Genomic DNA, 5,949 nt, shown 5'->3' on the forward strand with positions numbered 1-5,949 from the left:
CGTACTTCTAAAGTGAGCCAATGTGACGTTGGTTATTATTTCATTGCAGTATGAGCTTTTTCCCTTTGGTGTGCAAGTATATGATGCTGTTTCAACATTTAAACCTTAAATTTAAAGAAGAAAACTGGAGTTTGCAAACTAAAGGTTTAGGACTCATTTGCATAACATTATGATTATTTAGTTAATCTGTTACATTATTTGACAAGATATATTTTAGATTGTTTTCCCAAAATTGGAAAACAGCTTTGAAAAAGTAATTTAGGTCAAGCTGCGCCATTATAAGTGTTTCAGTAAACTGTCTTGATGATATCCACAGTATACAGATTTACTCAACAAATCACCAAAAACTTTCTCTCTGCAATATGAAATAGTTCAATTTAGTTTTATGAGTCTATAATAAAATATATTTATCTTTGTATAATGGTTGTGTCAAAACTGTCTAATGAACAAATTGTCATAGACTAATACAAGAGAATGTGACATGGCGTTCCATCAGCAAGTTATTGATAAATTTAATTAAAGGCCATCACAGGAGAATAGAAGCCATTAAGAGAGCTTTATTAGATTAATAAAGTAACTTGTTAAAGTTAATTAAAGTTGGATTCCTGAAAATTACATGTAAAATCTTTACCAAACTGCTCTGGTTTTAAAATGTTGATAGGTTTTACTACCAGTAGATGGTGCTAGAGGGCTATCTGTGTCTTTCCTTTCAAAACAGAAGTCGTACTGTCTTGTGGTCAGAACCCTTTGTTTAAACGTCAAACAAAGACAGTTTTAAGTTTCATTGCTCATTAAAGTGATAGAAAAAAAGAAGGTATGTGTGTGGGAGTGTCATTGAGAGACATGGGTTGGTTTATACAAACTTAATTATTTAATCAATTAATCTTGAATCCATCACCCAAAGAACTGCTTACTAAATCCTCCTCCTGCAGAGGCACTGCCTCGAAAATGTATCATTTACTAAATCAATTGTGTGATCCTTTGATGAAAGTAAAGAAACAATGGGCAGAGAACATGGCTGTGGACATATCATCAGACGATTGGAATTAATTATTGAAATATATAAATACAATGTTCAAAGAAGTAGGCAATGAATTCATCCAACTGAAAATAATTCACCGGTGGCATCGGACGCCTCAACAATTACATACATTCCTTCTACAAACATCCCTGACCACTCGGTTAACAGAGGATTGGATCATACTCATAGTGCCCCCTAATTTCTTGGATTTACAATGATTTATTGATTATTTGGTTTTTATTGTCTTCGACCTGATAATGACTATTCTGTTTTTCTCTCCTTTGCAATTTTATTCTATTTTCTTCTTTCCATACATCAATACTTCATACTTTATCTCCTTACTTTTCAAATGTTTATTTGTTAGCCTTGTAAACATAAATTGTAATTATTGAAAGAAGTGGAACTCTTGTACAAACCATCATGCGTCGTTCCCTCCTTGCATCATTTTTTGTAACGTGTGCTAAAAAGAATGGCCTTGGTGGATTTACCTCTCTAGCTGCAACCCAAATTACTTACATCTCGAAAACAGTTTAGAATATGTTTTCGTTCTTTAGTGAAAACCACATCTATGATTTACTTATGCATACTTATCAATACATTTGAATAATGGAAAAGATAAAAGCATTAGCTAGTTTCTTTAGGCAAATTAAATTCAGAGGAACTGTCAAATGTTCTAGCTTATTTTCAGGAGTACCAGAAACATGAGACTTAAACATAAAATAAAAGTGGCAAGACAAAATTAACTATAAATGTTAAGAAGTATTAAGTCAAACTAGACATTCAAATTGATTGTCTAAAATGTGCTTACATTTAAGAACTTAGAGGCTTACCTTTCCACTAAATTCCATTAAAAAATAAGTGTAGCGTAATCTTAAAGTTAAGAAGACTTTTAAGAATTGTTTTCAATAATCTGATTTTTTTTCTTAAGTTTTTTTTAGTAGGAAGAAATATAAGAAGAAAGTTAAGAAAATAAGAACTTGTTTTCATGAATATGAAATGTCTCAAGAGCAGACTTGTTCACCAGCATAAATTGTCATGGTAACTCAGGGAGGATTCATATGAGCTACGTTGATGAAACAAAACTCCCACTTAAATGAGCGAGGAATCAGCTTAATCCTGCTTCACAGACAAGACAAGCAACAACACAAATAAATAAATAATATTAAATGTAAATATTTTGAGGAACATATTGAACTCCTTGCAGCCATAAAGCAATAAACAAAGGATGTGTTCATTTGCTTGCTCTAAAACATGATTTTAACCAGCACAAGAACTGAAGGCATGTTCAATAAAACTAACAGTACATGAGCTGCACGTTTTGTTCTTTTATTTCAAGTGAGAATCAGACGTTTCATAATTAATCACCATCTAAAATCTTCTGATTAACATTTTCGGCAAAACAAAAAAAAATCTTGTGATCTTCTTGACAAACAGACAAAATTGAACAAAAACATAAAATAGCAGAAAACATATAATTACAAAAGGTACATTCAATTTTCATGACTAGCAACTTGTTTTCTCTTTGGAGGTAGAACAACTGTGGGTTTCCCTGAGTTTGACTGTAAATGACCCACAGTGCTCCACCCACACATGATCGAAACAACTTTACTGCAAAAAGGAAGAACAACTGTTTCTCCATTTGAATTCGTATGATGGGACAAGATAAGAAATCTAACAGAACTCTTTCCATGAGACAGCAGACCAACATGGTGTGTCTCTGTTGATGAAGATCCATCTTTATCCTCATTTTACAAACATTGATGACATGACCCAGGAATATCACACCAGCACATCTGTGGATTCCCCGTTTACCTACAGTATATGCCCATTCCATTCTCTGGATTGAGCCCTTAAAGCTTTAATAAATCAGGATATAGGAATACATATTTCAAGTCAAATCAAAGGTTTATGTTTCTTTTACTTTGAAAAGCAGGTTAAACATGACAAATATTTTTTTATCAATTAAAAAAAAAAAAAGGAGGGTAACCTGATTTTTTTGGGAAATAGATGGTGATTATAATGATATCTAACATTGTATTCCTACTTTGGTGGAAACATTAAACAGTTAATAAATGAGTATGAGAACACTGAAAAGGACATTTCACACTAGGATAGAATGTGTTTAACATGATCTCTTGCCAATATGCAACGGTGACCTTTCTTTGGTTTGTGTTGTTGCTTTCAAATAAAGTTAAACTGATTGTGTCACTTCTCATATTTCCCATGATTGAATCCTCTGCAGAATCTTCTGATTAAAAAGGCAGAAATGTGAAAATGTTTGTGCACCCACTGACTTTATAAAATTGTTAAGTAAATTCAGAACTGTAATTTCTTTCTTTACTGCATCTCAGGATGATTTGACAAGTACCTCTTGTTAGACAAACTACTGAATGAATAGATCTTATGAGAATTCTACCAATTATCAGTGTTTTTAATTTGGCATATTTTAACCTATTCTTCTAGCAATACATTTGTGGGTGCACATTAACACGACTGCAATGTTGCAAAATAGATCTCTTATTGATATATTGTATATAATAATTTTCATCTACAATGAAGAGAGATCTGTTTGCAACAGTATTTTTGAGGAACTCTGCAAAAGGATAATTTGGCTTGTGTGCATATAATTGATTATTTGTCACTCTATCATCATAAAGTGCCTGTGTATTTTGTTGGCACTTCCTCAGAGTTTTAACCCGTGACTTTCTACAATGTTTGAGTCATGGGTCAAGGCCACTACTGTGCAAGGCTTCTTTTGAGGAGCAGCGTCCCAACTCATCTCAAAGGCTGTGGTTTTTTTTTTTTCTCTTTCTTTTTTTTTTTAATCTTTGGTCTAATCTGTTTGATTATTTTGACATTCCTCAGTAACCTTCTGCCAGAGATTAGTTGAGAGATTAAAATAAACTCAGGTAGCAAACAACTCTTTGGTTTATAACGTCACAATCACCGCTGCACATTGGCCTATAATACAAAACTACTTGGCAGACAAGTGCTAATCTTCATTTACTCTACAGCAAAGCAAAAAAAAAAAAAATGTACTCAGATGTACATTATATTCTAAAAAAAATATAGCTTTTAAAAATGTCTTACGATGTTCATTCAATTCTTCACTTTCATTGATTTTACTACAATCATTCATCTTCATGTGATGCATCCACGCATGGAGCTTCTCCCTCAAAGAGTTTCAGTTTTTGCCTCTGAGGGACACTTCCCACATTCATCATAAAGCCTTTCTGTAACAACATGTCTCTGCAAGCACTTCTGGTGTGAATCTTTTCACGAATAAAAAAGAGTCTGTTGTTAAAAAAAAAAAAAAAAAAAAAAAAAGACATAACAGGACCTGAGGAGAAGCTACAGAGGAGAACAGCACCAACATCCGAACTCCTGGCACACAAAGTGAGATACATTCATATCATTTTCTTAAAGGCCATAACACACTAGTTTAAACAGTTTAGTACTGAGAACATACCCTGTCAGTTCACCATGTAACACTACATGACTTTTCAATTGTACTAAACCTTGTTCCCTGAGTTTAGGAAAATGACAAAACAAAATAAATTCTTAAACGAGGTAGTATAAAACAAGGCTGGTAAGGGCAGCTGCACTAATGAACTTACAAAAAAGTACACAATCATTATTGTTTTAGTCCATTACTCAATAATGGACAAAATTAAGAAAACATTATTAATACTGGCTCAGCATCTTAGGGGATAAATAACTATGTGTGTTCAGTTCTTCGGTCCACACAGCAGGTGGTGGGAGAGGAGAAATCTGCAGAGCCCTTACCATCCACAAATCAGAGCAAAGTGAGAAAGGAAATCACAAAATGGGATGACGATGAGTAAAAAGTCATCAGGAAGTATAAAATGTAAAGTAACGGAAGCAGCCCCGTCACATAACGTAGGTACAAGTAGTTTTAAATATACAGTGTAAGTTCACCCCAAAGGTAAACAGAGGTAGATAACAAATAAAAAGGACTCTCGCTTCCCTTTTTCCTCCAGTGACAAACTCTTTTAAATAATGTCCGAAATGTAACTTTTTGTCACATTTTAGACAATCTTTTAAACATTCATGGTGGGTGAGATTTTTTTTTTTTACAAACACAGACATACAAATAAAGAAAATTTAAGAAAAAAAGACATTCATTGAAGAAAACAGAACCAACTAAAAGAAATCAAATGACCTGCACCTGCCAACAGCTTATACCGGGAGACGCCTTTGTCGGCTTCCTGTTTGTTGTGTAGGACAAAAAGAGGACAAAAGTTTAAAAAAAAGAGTTCTCACTCTAATTTTTTTAACATCTCTCTCACAAACATTCAGGCCAGAAGTTCACTTGCAAATGGAAACAACTGTAGGGCACACTTGGATAAATAACTTTTTGTTGATTGAGGTTGCAACCATACAATCAAAGGATTAGTTTAACATTTTGGGATGAGAGGATTTATACCACACTTATGTCTGTACAGTAAATACAGCACCAACAGCCAGTTAGCTTAGCATACAGACAGGAAATGGGGAAACAATAAGCCAGGCTCTGTCCATCAGTGCCTCTAAAATTTCAGAATTACAAATTATATAATCTTTGTTCAATATCTCCAAAAACCTCTCAGTTAAATATCAATTCACAGATTTACAGTGAACTACCAGCCCGACAACTGGCTGTAAGCTGTACAGACTCCAGGAAGTAACTCGTACCAGCCAAAAAATAGTCCTGCAAATTACCTTAAAATAAACTGACCTTGTTTTTCTCGTACAAATTTTACAAACAATATATAACATGCTTATCAGGGAGTTGTAAAGGCGCTGGATTGACTCACACTATGTTTTTTTCTTGATACAGTCATTGCTCTAAGCTAAGCAGCTAGGACGAGTATTATAGTTGACAAAATAGATATAAGAGTGGTGCCTCTCACCTCCACAGCATGGTT

Source organism: Symphodus melops, assembly GCF_947650265.1.
Source record: "Symphodus melops genome assembly, chromosome: 3".
NCBI classification, from domain to species: domain Eukaryota; kingdom Metazoa; phylum Chordata; class Actinopteri; order Labriformes; family Labridae; genus Symphodus; species Symphodus melops.